Raw genomic sequence first — 16,207 nt, 5'->3', positions numbered from 1 at the left:
TGTTTTTCCGTGATTTCCCACTTCTCCTTCAGGCGAATGCCGGAATGGTACCTAACTTAAGGCCACGGCCGTTTACCTTCCCTCTTCCTTGCCTATCCCTTCCAATCTTCCCATCCCTCCACAAGGCCCCTGTTCAGAATAGCAGGTGAGGCCGCCTGGGCGAGTTACTGGTCATTCTCCCCAGTTGTATCCCCGACCAAGTGTCTGAAGCTCCGGGACACTGCCCGTGAGGCGGTAGAGGTGGGATCCCTCGCTGAGTCCGAGGGAAAAAGCCGAACCTGGAGGGTAAACAGATGATGATGATGATGACAACGGGAACATATACTGAAGACCAATCCACATAAAGAATAAAATAATTTAAGCCTCAGTGGTTTAGACTGTACAGTTGAAGGTGTGCCGTAAAACTACCTTCTTCCTCTTCTTCTTCTACTTCCGTTTGGTGAAGAAAATTTCAAGCTTTAATGTTCAATGTGGTAATGTGGTTTAGATATACCAGCAATTCTTAACTGGGCCTGTAGGGCTGTTTTGTTTTATTACTCGTATGTGATGTGGATTGCCATGTTAGAATATATATATACGGTTTTCCACGATTTTACGGTAAGCTTTTAACATTCAAAGACCGAATATCACTGCCTACTGGCCATGGGTGGGTATTGCAGGGCGCAAGTATACTTGCACGACCGCAGGTCGGTAATGTCTTTGAGGTTGAGCCAGAGGTACTCCTGAAGCCTGTGGTTATATGACGGGGAGGGCCCACGTAAAATAAACGGTGGTTGGTTCGCGTGGATGTTGACGGGGTGGAAGGAGTACCTTTGGCTGTAGGGCTGTTTTGTCTTATGTTATGTAAAAAAAACAAGACGTCACTGGGATATGTGTTTAATTGACTGTACAGTTGAAGGTGTGCCGTAAAATTACCTCTGTCTATAAAATTTATCCATTTACACTGGTGAAAAGTTATTTGTTGCCTAATGGAAATAGTACGCAGTAGAGGGTTAAGAACGGTTGCAATCGATAAATGAGCAGTGTGTTGGGATGTAGCTCAGTGGACGAGTGAACCACTTTCAATATGCCAACGGTAAAGCATTCTTAAATTCAAATCTTTATTATTAGAGAAGTCTTGCTCGTGAACAGACGGCCGATCTCGGTAACTGCAGTCCTTATGTGCGGCCAGTATCCAGTATTCGGGAGATAGTAGTTTTGGACCCCACTGACGGCAGCCCTGAAGATGGTTTTCCGCGGTTTCCCATTTTCACACCAGACAAATGCTGGGGCTGTATCTTAATGCCATGGCCGCTTCCTTCCCACTCCTAGCCCATTCCTGTCCCATAGTCGCCATTAAGCATATCTGTATCGGTGTGACGTAAAGCAACTTGTAAAATGAATGTGAACAGTCGAGATATTCTACTGAAGACGCGGAGCAAATGTTTCTCATCATCATCATCATCATCATCTGTTTACCCTCCAGGTTCGGTTTTTCCCTCGGACTTAGCGAGGGATCCCACCTCTACCGCCTCAAGGGCAGTGTCCTGGAGCTTCAGACTCTTGGTCGGGGATACAACTGGGGAGTATGACCAGTACCTCGCCCAGGCGGCCTCACCTGCTATGCTGAACAGGGGCCTTGTGGAGGGATGGGAAGATTGGAAGGGATAGGCAAGGAAGAGGGAAGGAAGCGGCCGTGGCCGTAAGTTAGGTACCATCCCGGCATTCGCCTGGAGGAGAAGTGGGAAACCACGGAAAACCACTTCGAGGATGGCTGAGGTGGGAATCGAACCCACCTCTACTCAGTTGACCTCCCGAGGCTGAGTGGACCCCGTTCCAGCCCTCGTACCACTTTTCAAATTTCGTGGCAGAGCCGGGAATCGAACCCGGGCCTCCGGGGGTGGCAGCTAATCACGCTAACCACTACACCACAGAGGCGGCGCAAATGTTTCTGCGAAACGCAAAGAATTTCGCCTTGTTTTCTGAGATGGCAAAAGCCCAAAATTGTATTATCATGTCTACAATTAGTGGCCGTGAAAGCATCACTCTAAATATTCTAAATATTCTTGTACAGCGTGTGAATCACTTTTCTGAATATAGTGTGAGTGTAATACAAGTAAGGGGCATTGTCGATGAGTTCATAACCGATTGAGTTGGCCGTGCGGTTAGTGTTGCCCAGCTTTGAGCTTGCATTTGGGAGATAGTGGACTCGAATCCCACCGTCGACAGCCGTGAAGGTAATTTTCCATGGTTTCCCATTTTCACAGCAGGCAAATGCTGGGGCTGTACCTTCCCACCTTCCCTATCGTCGCCGTAAGATTTATCTGAATAGGCGCTACGTAAATCAAATTGATGATCCGTTTACGGAGGCAGTGACCCGAAAATGTTTGAGAACCACTGCTCTAGATGAGAAGAAAAGTGTTTTTAGCTGATTTCTCATACGATCCTGAATGTACAGTATGTTCTGCTACTAAAATACATACCCTACACCAACTCACCCTTCAAGCGACTTCATCACACCTTTCATCATAGAAACGAAATGCAAGTGAATGGTATTACTGGTGTCGACCGTACCTCTACTTCTTTCATTTTGTCAAAGATAATTATGAACCGGAGACAAATCAATGAAAGTAATAACATGCGCCAGCACACACACAAAAAAAACATGGCGTAGCGTACATAGACTACGTCTAACCACAAATGGATCTGGGGTGTATACCGTCGCAAATAATACCAGAGTTCAAGGAGACTTTGTAATTCGTGTAGCTGACGATCAAGAAGTTCCAATCCCCAAAATACAATATTACCTATCCCAAATTATATGGCCAAATTATCAACGAAGGTAATTTCAGAGAAATATATTTTCATTAAGTTCAATGATCGTATTATATGGAACAGAAGTTATTTAAATTTATTCGGATATTTAGAAATTTGTAAAAAATGTAGGAACTATATTAAATTCTATTAACCATTCTTTCAATTTGCTAACATCTTTTATGCACTTACTAATTGTTCTATACTTTTCGAATGCACTCTAGGGACACAAAATATCGCCTATAACTGAATACTTACAGTAATACTTTTTAGTACAAATCACTTACATTTCTATATACTTTCTTGGAACTTAGTTTGCACTTACATCAATTTTTTTCCTTATTAACATTAAAATAGAAATACCTCAAATTTGGCACGGTGTTTAAGTACAAAAAGATAATTACTTGCAAATTCCGTTTGAGAAGATATTGCCATAAGCCTACAATAACTTCTAGCTCTAGCATCCATTACAACACATTCTCGTAAGTAAGTATGCAAGCCAACCTTAGAATTCACAATACGTCTTTCATGCATTTTTTAAATTTTATAATTATCCACGCCAGTTAGCAGCACAAATCAAGAATGGGAAATAGGTGCTCCAATAAGCCAGTATTGAGAGAAATTTGGTGGGGATAATTTAATCCGATGTCGGTGTAGTGGTTTCCGGTTCAAAGGGCTCCAGTTTCGATTACCGGCTGGGTAGGGAATTTTTACTGTGTATGGTTAATTCCTGGTCCGCCTCTGTGGTGTAGTGGTTAGCGAGATTAGCTGCCACCCCCGGAGGCCCGGGTTCGATTCCTGGCTCTGCCACGAAATTTGAAAAGTGGTACGAGGGCTGGAACGGGGTCCACTCAGCCTCTGGAGGTCAACTGAGTAGAGGTGGGTTCGATTCCCACCTCAGCCATCCTGGAAGTGGTTTTCCGTGGTTTCCCACTTCTCCTCCAGGCGAATGCCGGGATGGTACCTAACTTAAGGCCACGGCCGCTTCCTTCCCTCTGCCTTGCCTATCCCTTCCAATCTTCCCATCCCTCCACAAGGCCCCTGTTCAGCATAGCAGGTGAGGCCGCCTGGGCGAGGTACTGGTCATACTCCCCAGTTGTATCCCCCGACCAAGAGTCTGAAGCTCCAGGACACTGCCCTTGAGGCGGTAGAGGTGGGATCCATCGCTAAGTCCGAGGGAAAAACCGAACCTGGAGGGTAAACAGATGATGATGATGATGATGATGGTTAATTCCTGTAGCTCGCCGACTGGTTGATTGTGTTCGTCTTAGTACATATCTATATACACACCTCAGTACCAACCACCACAGAAATACAGCGAATACATCCCTCCACATAGGACTGCATCACGAAGAGCATTCGATCGGGAAATTGGGCCAAATCCTCTCAAAGTACTGTACCGAACCCAAGAAACTAGGATAAAGGCCATAAAGGAGGAGAAGAAGAAGAAGAAGAAGATGATATAAACCCTAATAATCACGAAAGTGTTAATTGTAGTACCGCATAGCATGCTAGCTACATTCTTCAAAGGAATGTAATCTTACAGGAAGTGCGCTGTTCCAAGCAGTCTGAGAACAGAAGACCTATCACAAGAAACTTTATCGGTAACTTTCAAGGGACTTATAATCGTTTTAAAATGTTGAGGTAGAGAACTCTCCGTGGTTGGGATGCGGCTCGAGGGAGCTCGCAAACAGAGATATGGTGTCTTTCGGATCATAAATATCTTAAAATATTATACAACAGTGTCTCTAATAGTCTCAAAACATGTCGCAACCCACCAGAATACCGAAAACTTGTTAGTGAAAAATGGATGAAGTTATTTTCTCGATAAGTATCTTTATGGAACTGATTATACAGGGAATGTTCCGTATAGTAAAATAAATGTCAATTTATATATGGAACCAAAGGGAGTAAAATCATTCTGTTGGCAGTTGACGGAATTGCAAATACACTCTGAATTATGTAGAAGCATGTGAGGAATTGAACTACATGAGATAGGCCACAATGTGTACGATGGGACTCTTTATTTATCACCGTACTTGTCAGTCAGATATTTGGGAACTTCATGGCGTATAACTTGACTAGTTTGATGTATTGATCTACAGTATGATCAATTAAAGAAGAGTAATGTACCACATCTGTAGGATATTATGCACTACTAATTAACTTGTTCCCTTGCTCTCCCTCCCCCCCCCCCCCCGCAGTTCAGCGTAGAGAGGAGCTCTGCTGATTTAAATATTCTGGCGGGCCCTAGGAATACACACAGTTGACTTCAATTTCTCTCACCCACTGCTGACAATCAGAAGACTGAACAGATGAGTTGGAATTACTTCGTACGTTTAAATGTCTGTCTTGACCGTTGCTACTCCACGAGCTTTTCAACACTCGTTTAATTGTACACAATGAGAGGATAAATGGCTGCTGTCAAAAAGCATTTTTCAAACTATCCGTCACCACATTTCAAAGGTAAGTAGCTAAAGAGGGCAGCACTGTGCTCTATAGATTAAAGATGGCGGATGACAGCTGTCAAAAAAAGCACGTGGATTTGTTTACCGATTCAAACCTGGCGCTGGTGAGGTTAAGTTGGTAGCACTAAGGTTTAAGCCCGTTAAGATAGCAGCACTGCGGATGACAGGTGACGAATTCGCAGCTACTGCGATAAAGAGGGCAGCACGGTGTTCTGTAGTTTAAAGATGGCGGATGACAGCTGTCAAAAAGCACGTGGATTTGTTTACCTATTCAAATCTCGCGCTAGTTAGGATAAGTTTCTACTACTGAGGTTTAGGCCCGTCAAGAAGGCAGTACTGAGGTTAGCGATGCGTTGTTTGTCTGTCAAAAAACACGTGGATTTGTTTACCTATTCAAATCTCGCGCTAGTTAGGTAAAGTTGGTACTACTGAGGTTTAGGCCCGTCAAGATGGCAGCAGTGAGGTTAGCGATGCGTTGTTGTCTGTCAAAAAGCACGTGGCTGTCAAAAAATGCACGTGGCTTTGTTTACCAATTCAAATTTCGCGCTAGTAAGGTTAAGTTGGCAGCACTGGAAGAGGCCTCTGGCTGTGGTGGAGGAGGCCCCTGGGAAGGCCTCTGGCTGTGGTGGTGGTGGAGTAGGCCTCTGGGAGCCGGTGGTGGTGGTGGCCTCCGAACCATCCAATTATACTACTTAACGTTGAGGCAATGTCCATTTCTTACCCAGTCCTAGAACCTATTAACTACAAGTGCACACACAAGAACCACCAGGCTTTCGAATTTTACCCACTGTAAGTACAGAGATCTGATAACAACTCACTATCCAGCCATTTACAGGAATCATTAGTAAACTTGAAATGAGGGTCATACAAATGTGTCGGAACTTATACAGTATGTACCTCTGACCGGAGAAGAATTTACGAATTTTTTGGAAATCTGAGGATCTATTCTCGACTTCAATTTAGACTAACCAGAGTGTTGTTTTCTTCAGGATTTCTCACAATCAATTGTTCATTTCAAATACCATTCCATGCCTAAATGATAAAGTTATGTTACTGGTACTACGACCCACTAACTCTTCTATGGAGACGCCGAGATGTTGAAATGTCCTTCTGCAGGTGTTTGATAAATCGATAAATCCAGCGACGCAAGGTTGGCGTATTTGTGCACCTTCATAATATACCATTGGCCTGTATCGGGATCGAACACACCAACTTGAGCTCAGAAGGGCTGCGCTCTGTGGCCTGAGGCTCTCAGCCCCGAAAACAGTAACATACATAAAATGAGACCTCACGAAAGCACAGGTCATCTGTATTTTTCTCAAATCACAAGTATAGTGCGAGTCTCAGTCAAATTGCCAGTTATTCTCTGTGCTGTGTCTGGGCGAGTGGATGATGCAATGGCCGTCAGACACTCATAGCTCGCCCAGTGATGTCATAGTCTCAGCCAGTCTGCGATAAGCTTCCGTACAGCACACAGTGCGGTTAATTCTGACACATAAGTAATTGATCGGTTTTTTGCTTTTCATAACTTCTAAATTAAGTGTCAGACAGCGTAAATTTACGTGCTGTTGATTTTTAAATGTAACTCACACTGAAATGTTGATCCATGGAGCTGAATTACAGAGAGTGAAGCGGAATTATATCATATCCTACAACAATAATGGTCTACGGCTGAGAGAGAGCAGCTTCAACAGTTACCGTAACGGGGGAATTTTATTGTTTTTAGTCTGATAATCCATTCCTCAAAGTCGATGGGTTTTCTACGGGCGTACAAGAACGGTGTTACGCCGAAAGCGCCCTCGGTCACCGACACGCGGCATGCAGAAAGGACGGCCCTTCCAGGATTCCATCTGTACATGACGTGGATGCTTAATAAGTTTTAAGGCTTAAAATTACCGAACAATGCAAACAACTTGAAGAGCAAAGCCAGAATTTCCTGCGGCACCAGTAGTAATGTAATGTGTACATTACGAGTAAGTGTACATTTTCTGCTCACAATTTGGCCCTAAAATTTGCATTATATTCCGTATCATAACTTACTGGAATTTGGTACCTAATATTGATATTTATTTATCATTCCATTATAGTGTAGTCCACGTAAATTTTATGTAATTCAGTTTAATTCTAAATTCAAAGATTACCTTGAATCGCTACTGAAGACTCGGGAATAACAGCTGACTTTCAATCCATGGTCCCGTTCTTTAACGTCCTCGTTCATTACAGTACGCGGAGCTAAGAAGGTGTTGTTATCCGCACGATTGTGTGAGCCACAGTGTTTAATATTCTCTCCTAAGTCGTTTCGTAAGAATCAATAGTGTTACGACTGAGAATAAGCCCTGTTGTTTCCGGCAAGAATCTATTGTATGATGTGAATAATGCGAGATAAAGTTCTGTGTGTCAGTCGGAACTAGCATTCCTAGCTTATGAGCACAGCACTGTACTCCAACCCGTATAACATGTATAGTAATGAGCTCTAACTATTATAATAGTCTGACTGCTTGGCTGAATATTCAGCGAAGAGGTCTTTGATGCGGACAGGCCGGTTTTGATTCCCGACGGAGCCGGGAATTTTGATCACGTATAATTTTTCCAGCGGCGGGGGGGGGGGGGGGCTGGGTGCTTGTGTTTGTCATAATAAGTATCTTCACTTCACACAACACACAACTTCATCGAACACCAGAGCAACGCGTAATATTGAGTAGGCCTACATCCTTCTACATAGGGTTGGGCGTCAGGACAGGCATCCGGTCGTAAAGCCGGATACAGAACACGTGTAATGTCCGTACCACGTACTAGAGAAGATGTCAGCTGGAAGAAAGAGCAGAATAGAAGAAGAACGTCTACGTGATATTGAAACATGTATCATATTACATCCCCTCATTCATGAGAAATAAGCCACAATTAATGTCAAGTTTCTATACTTTATGCCGCCCCCGCTGTGTAGGGGTGGCGTGCCTGCCTGTTAACCGGAGGCCTCGGGTTCGATTCCCGGCTAGGACAGGGATTTTCATCTAGACCTGAGGGTTGGTTCGAGATCCACTCAGCCTACGTGATTATAATTGAGGAGCTATCTGAGGGTGAGATAGCAGCCCCGGTCTAGAAAGCCAAGAATAACGGCCGAGAGGATTCGTCATGCTGACCACACGACACCTTCTAGTCTGTAATACTTCGGGCTGAGCAACGTTTGCTTGGTAGGCTAAGGCCCTTCATGGGCTGTAGTGCCATAAGGTTTGCTTTGGTCTATATTTTACTGTATATCACGACAAGCTGTTTTATGCACTGTAAATATTAAATTGTTTGCATTTGTGTATACGTAGGCCTGTGTATAGGTAAAGAAAGCAATGTTCGAACAGCATTAATACGTGATTAAATTGTGTAGAGTAGTTGAGTTATGCAACCATATGTACGTATTATTTCAGTATATAACCAAATTTGGGCTGAGATACCCAACTATGGTAATTTGGTTGTGTCATCCGTCACAATGTCCGCCTCCATGGCTAAATAGTTAGCGTGCTGGCCTTTGATCACAGGGGTCGCGGGTTCGATTCCCGTTAAGGTCGGGAATTTTAACTATCATTGGTTAATTTCGCCGGCACGGGGGCTGGGTGTATGTGTTTTCTTCATCATCATTTCATCTTCATCACGACGCGCAGGTCGCCTACGGGTGTCAAATCGAAGGACCTGCACCTGGCGAGCCGAACATGTCCTCGGATACTCCCGGCTCTAAAAAGCCATACGCCATTATGTTTCATTTCATCCGTCACAACTAGGTGTATTTCCAAATCTGGGATTAAGAAATGAGTCAGAAGGCTGCTTCTTGTTCACAAGGATTCCAGTCATGATACGTTCTTATTGGATCGCTGCCTGCAGGCTTCTAGGAGACACAATGATTTGTTTGTTGGAAGTGGGATGAAGTGATTTTAAGGGCTTACGTGGACTTGCTAGGACTGACTGACTGACTGACTGACTGACTGACTTGCTTGGACTTAACATACTGGGGCTCGTAGCCAGCTCAACTATGACCAGTGAAATGAGTTGGTTAATGCTGTGAAGAGTAGTATGCAGGTGAACTGTGCGACTCGCTTGCATATCATCATACCGAGAGAACGTCTGTCCTGTTTTTGAGGGGAGGAGAGTTTCGCAACACCACGTCTGTAGGTGTATGGGAGCTTGGTGCCTAGAACAGGTATCCTTAGAGGTACTTACATCTGAACCTCGTAGTGGAATGTGAAACGAGGGAGCGGTACAAGGAGAGCAGGAAAGCGGCACCTGAATCCAGGTGACCTGTGTTACAATGTGACAATTAGTAGCGAGGTTCAGGAACGTGTAGATAGATCTATGAAGGCGGAAAGAAAGAGGGAGATCAGAAATATTTTAAATGATGTGTTTGTGGAATTATCATTTTTGTTTGTTAATTAAATTCATGATTCATATAGCGGTGGGAGAAATAGCTGTTAGTTATGTATGTGGATGGTTGGGAATGTTAAAATCACCATAATACTTTTATAAGAGTACACAAAGTATGAAAATAAGCTGTATTTTGGCAGACCGAATCCGTCAGAACTTTAAAAACTGCGCAATGATCCTAGGGGAAGCTCTGACCACACAACATCACGAGTGGCAGATTTCACATGACCAACAGTAATAGTAAAACGGAAGGAGAAGATAAGAAAAATGCGCTGGTACAAGCTAGAATATGATGAATAACAACAATTATGTGAAAACTTCACCGATTACCTCCACGGAGAACAAGAGGGTGCATCTGCCAGCTCTGTGTGATATAGTTTTCAAACATACTTCAGTCATCGGGCTTATCTAAGGGTTATCTAATGAGCAATTGCTGACATTAAACACAATATATACGATGAAGGTAGAGAAAAAACTCAAGCTTAAGAAGACCCTCTTTAAATAATGGAAAAGAAGCAAAACCGAAGAAGATCGCAACAAATTTCGCGCCTCAAGAAAGGAGGCAAAACGTGCAGTGGCTCTAAGTAAAAGCCAGCAGTAATTATAATCAGATATAAATGGCCACAAATTGCAGAAAAATCCACATAATAATATCAAAGACATAAAACAACCCTAGTACATAAAAGGTAAATATTATGTGCTACTTATGGTGAATGAAAAAATAAAACGCAGAAGGAATGAGTATTATAGTCAACTGTTGAGTAAAACATATCCCTCCTAATATGCCCCAGATGTTCCCGCAGCTGACAGTCCATTAGCCGGTATTATTCATGCAGAAATTCAAAATGCTGGGAGAAGAATGACAAACAACAAAGCCACAGGTCCCGTGACAACCAGGCCGGGCTATAATACAAAATGGGTGTGGTAGGAACAATGTTCCTAAACAACGTCTTCAACAATGACGAAGCGTGCTACGAGATATTGAGGCAGTGTCTACCCAATTAATGTTCGTGGTCTACTGATCTACCCAATTAGTATTTGGAGGTACGAAGCTACTGGTTACATCGATCAGTCAACATGACTTCGTTATTGTAACAATAATGGATGAAGCACCAATTAGTGCTTGGAATATGTCGAACTCTCAGCATGGATGACGGTGAAGAGACAACGACAGGTAACTGTTTCTTCGGCTCTGCGATTCGGCTGGCTTCGGAAGTGTCCGAGTAAGAGACGCATGCGAAGCATGCCTTCTCCTGCACCACTGTTTGACATTTCTAATGATATCTCAGTTACGGGTAAGCTTAGTGATATTTCAGAATATCTGTGACTGGTGTATCTGCGACACAAAAATATGTGTGATATTGATCTGTGATTCAGTCACAATACGCACAAGCATATATGACTACCGTCACGAGCACTCTTCGGTCGTGGGTGGCTAGTGAGGAATTATAGTACTTTTAGTTGATATGATGACAATGTCAGGTAGGATTTTTCGGAGGAACATTCATCAGGCCATTCGAAGTAGGAAAAATACAAGGCCGAATCGAAAAGTAAAATTACACTTCCAAGTTATGGCCATTTATGAACCCACCTACACATAGGCAACACGGCTATGACAACATACATTGTAAGTTCACTTTTCCACATAGTCCTCAAGAGACTGTAAACATTCCTCGGAACGGTCAACCAACTTTCCGATTACGGATGCGTAGAAATCACCTACAGCGCTATGTAACCACCTGGAAACAGTTGCTTTCACCTCCTCACCGTTTCGGGACCGTCATCCACCCAGATCCATTTTCAGCCTACCAAGCACATGATAATCACATGGCGCTAGACAGCTAAACAGCCGGCAAGCGCGGGGAGAAGGGAAACGTGCGATGGCGAACCAATTGGAGGGGGAGGGAGGGGGTACAGAGACGTGTCTCCAGACACGCAGTGCGCCGGCTTAGCAATGGCCAGCATGTATTCATCGCTGATCGCGCGGAATTTGAAATGTCGCAACTTTTAGGCCCCGTAGTTAAGGCCCTAATGAATGTTGGCACCCAAAATTGATGCCGACATCTTTTTTACGTGTACCTCAATGTGTTTTCCAAGTTTCATCGCGATCGGCGACTTAATCATTGTCGATGTTCCCTTGTAAGTTCGCTTTGTTCAAGTAGTAGATGGTTATAATCTAGGTAGCGCTGGCTTCTCCACGCACCTACAGCAGATAACATAGCCCTGTGAACATGATTCGGGTATACAAATTAAACGAAATTTTGTCACAGATTTTTCCGTGACAGCGTAGGCCTATCTGATATATCGGTGATAAAGTAGCTGACTGTAAATTATCGACCCCCTCTAATCTCAGTTTTACCGGGCGAGTTGGCCGTGTGGTTAAGGTCGCGCAGCTGTGAGCTTGCATCCGGGAGATAGTGCATTCGAACCCCACTGTCGGCAGCCTTGAAGATGGTTTTCCGTTGTTTCCCATTTTCACACCAGGCAAATGCTGGGGCTGTACCTTAATTAAGGCCCTTGAGGCGGTGGAGGTGGGATCCCTCGCTGAGGCTGAGGGAAAACCAACCCTGGAGGGTAAGCAGATTAAGAAAGAAAGAAAGGAAGAAAGGAGGTGATTCTGATTGGAGTAAACATGGCTCATCAACAATGTTAGGCTGAAATCTAATTGAACACGCTCAGTCAGAAATTTCGCGTCATGCTGCTATTCAGCACAATAAAAAAAATGACACAAGAACTTTCTTGGACCCTTATCCCAGGTTTACTTAGGTAAACAAGAACTCGCACCATGTGGTCATCATGAAGACAAAGATTCAACGAACAGGGGAATTTATTTAGAACTGTGTGATTTACTAGCTGAAGAAGAACAAAATCTAAACAAATATTCGCACTCCTAGTCAAAGCAGGGAACACTCCTTTCCTATACAGAGCGAACGCGTAAGTTTGGTAGGTGCATATGCATGAGACATTGGGTCGGGTGATACAACTGAGGAGGATGACCTGTACCTCGCCCAGGCGGCCTCACCTGCTATGCTGAAGAGGAGCCATGTTGGGGGATGGGAAGATTGGAAGGATAGACAAATGAAAGGGAAGGAAGTGGCCGTGGCCTTAAGTTAGGTACCACCCCGATATGTGCCTGGAGGAGAAGTGGGAAATCACGGAAAACCACTTCCAGGATGGCTGAGGTGGGAATCGAACCCACCTCTACTCATTTGACCTCCCGAGGCTGAGTGGACCCCGTTCCAGCCCTCGTACCACTCTTCGACTTTCATGGCAGAGCCAGGAATCGAACCCAGGCCTCCGGGGGTGGCAGCTAATCACACTAACCATTACACCACAGAGGCAGACGAATGGTAATACGTGGAAATAAATGCAAGTATTTATTAATGGAAGGTATTTTATTATGGAGAATATTAAAAAAATATCAGACTGATTGTAAAATGTCGTTATAACTATACAGTGCGATTCAGCAGCCCCTTCCAATATCGTTTGCTGCAGCCCAACTGGCGTGCACATGGTTATAGGGGTGCTATTCTCCTGCAGGCGTACTGGATAGTACTAATGTTCAGTGAGTACACTTTGCACACGATTCTGTACTCTAGCGAAATGTTATACCACCCTTCGGAAAACATTACGCCTCGAAATCACGTAGCAACGTCCTTTTACAATGTAACTATGTTAATCCTAGAATGGTAACAATACGCCTCATAGACGTACACGCAATTCAAGTTTCAGAAAGAAAATATAATTGAATTAACCTCTATACTTAGTGATGTAGTTAACATGAAGAACATTGGAGAAAAGAAACATAGGAGACATTACAGACGTTGTTTGCGCCGTGTACGAATTGGAAGAGTATAGTTACTAATAAGCGTTAACTTTCCTTGTTACCATTCTAGGGTTAATGTGTCGTGCCTCGTGACCGGGTGTAACGAAGAGGGGAATCAATGCATAAAAGTAGGTACCAGTGCAGTAAGTAATGTCTTAAACATCGAATCGGATGGCGTGTGTACAGACTACCAGATTGCTTGTAGCAGTGTAGTGTAGCGGATGTGGTTAGACGTTCACCTGGCAATCGACGAAATGTTCCAGCCGCGGTTCGAATCCTGCATAATTCAATAGTTTTCGCAACGGTATGATGTTTGAATACGTAAACACAGGCCTTTGTTTGCCACATTCAAACAGTAAAATGACGCTGTTATACATCTTGTGCCCTGCGCATACTCCGCTGGTTAGGGCCTGAATGTACTGTAATCTCTGCTGTCATTCAGTATGTTTTCCACAGAGGAATACGTTGACATGCTCCTCATTTGTGGGGAAGCAAGACAAAACGCGTGCGAGGCACTACGTCTGTAGCAGGAACGGTATCCCGGCAGGTGATCCCCGGCTGCTACGACATTCCACCACGTTGAAAGACACCTAAGGGCAACAGGTGTGATTTCCAACCAGCCACCAGTCCGCGATAGGCCCGTTACATCGGGTGAAACAGAAGAGCCCGTACTGGAGGCAGCTCGTAATAATTCACACACCAGTACAAGGGCAATGGTACGCCAGGTGAACACCAGCCAGCCGTCTGTCTGGCGAATACCACATGAAGATTAATTTCACCCATACCATCTTGAGCTGCACCTAGAGCTCTATGGGCGGGATTTCGAAGCTCGAATGGGGTTCTGTCAGTGGCTATTAGGCAGACTGGACAATAATGCAGCATTCGTATAACAAATATTGTTCTCGAACGAATCGCGCTTCCACAATAATGGGAACATCAATCGCCACAACATGCACTGTTGGAGTCCGGACAAACCTCACTGGGTGCAACAGGCGGGCCATCTAGTACGATTGGGGAGTGAATGTTTGGTGTGGAATCTTGGAGGATCATTTGACTGGACCTTATTCCTTTGAGGGCCATTGGATGGGCCCACGCTACCTGCACTTTCTGCGTCAGGAACTCCCACTGCTGCTGGTCGTTTGACGATATGGTTGCAACAGGATGGAGTTCCACCACATTCGACTTTGCCCGTTCGTAACCATCTGAACGAGGAACTGCCCGGGAAATGCCCTGCTCCTTGGCCCGCCAGATCACATGATTTAACGCCGTTAGATTTCTTCTTGTGGGGACATTTGAAGAACGTCCTTTACACTCAAGCACCGGAAAAACCCCACCAGCTCCGGCAACTCATTACGGACGCCTGCCGAGCAATTACACCTGGAATGATTCAGCGCACAAGACGATCTATTGAACACCGTGCCCGAATGTGCATAAATCGAAATGGTCAGCACATTGAGCCCTTCTTCTTCTTAATCTGTTTTACCCTCCAGGTTCGGTTTTTCCCTCAGACTCAGCGAGGCGTCCTCCCTCTACGCCTCAAGGGCAGTATGCTGGAGCTTCAGACTTTGGGTCGGGGGATACAACTGGAGAGAATGACCAGTACCTAGCCCAGGCGGCCTCACCAGCTATGCTGAACAGGGGCCTTGTGGAGGGTTGGGAGATTGGATGGGACAGGCAAGGAAGGGGGAAGGAAACGGCCGTGGCCTTAAGTTAGGTACCGTCCCGGCATTTGCCTGGAGGAGAAGTGGCAAACCACGGAAAACCACTTCCAGGATGGCTGAGGTGGGAATCGAACCCACCTCTATTCAGTTGACCTCCCGAGGCTGAGTGGACCCCGTTCCAGCCCTCGTACCACTTTTTCAAATTTCGTGGCAGGACCTCCGGGGCTGGCAGCTAATCACGCTAACCACTACACCACAGAGGCGGACTACATTGAGCCCTTGCTGTGATAAAACATTGTCAGGGCAGTTGTATTCCTATTAATTCGGGTCTGTATATGTCCGGTCTGCTAACTAATCGGCCCTTCTTAAGGCCAAAAACACATTCAATCGCACACAATTTGCAATAAGCGGGTATTGAACTTACATTGCGTGAGGTACGTATTAAATAAATATTTCAAAAATTTGTAAACATCGCCCCGTACTCGCACCTTGCAGCTGACATGCAAAGCTGCTCCACCATGCCTCTACCGACTACACTACGGTCTCACACGACGCCGTACAGGTTAGAGCAAGTATTAGGTGTACTGCCGTCACAATATCAATTTAGTGTTTCGCCGACGTGTCATGTTCATATGATCTAGAAGGCACATGCATGTCTTCCAGTGTTTAATACCAGTATAAAATCAAGGCGTCCTATCATGGTGAGGCAGTAAATTCCAATATAACCGGTTGTGTTGTCTGAGCACACCGGCAGGGCAGACGGAATTAATATTGCGGGTTCCATTTAACTATCCTGGACGGGGCGGCTGAATCACGCTGTATATAAAATATGTTTATTTGTAAGACAGTTTAAAAGTAGATATTAAAAGCATAGGTCTTTCAGATGTGAATTTTGTTTTTAAACTTCTTTCTTTCTTTCTTTCTTTCTTAATCTGCTTATCCAACAGGGTTGCATTTTCCCTCGGACTCAGCGAGGGATCCCACCTCTACCGCCTCAAGGGCAGTGCCCTGGAGCGTGAGACATTGGGTCGGGGATACAACTGGGGAGAACG

This window comes from Anabrus simplex, chromosome 2 (genome assembly GCF_040414725.1).
Source record: "Anabrus simplex isolate iqAnaSimp1 chromosome 2, ASM4041472v1, whole genome shotgun sequence".
Lineage (NCBI taxonomy): Eukaryota > Metazoa > Arthropoda > Insecta > Orthoptera > Tettigoniidae > Anabrus > Anabrus simplex.
This window is presented reverse-complemented; position numbering follows the sequence as displayed.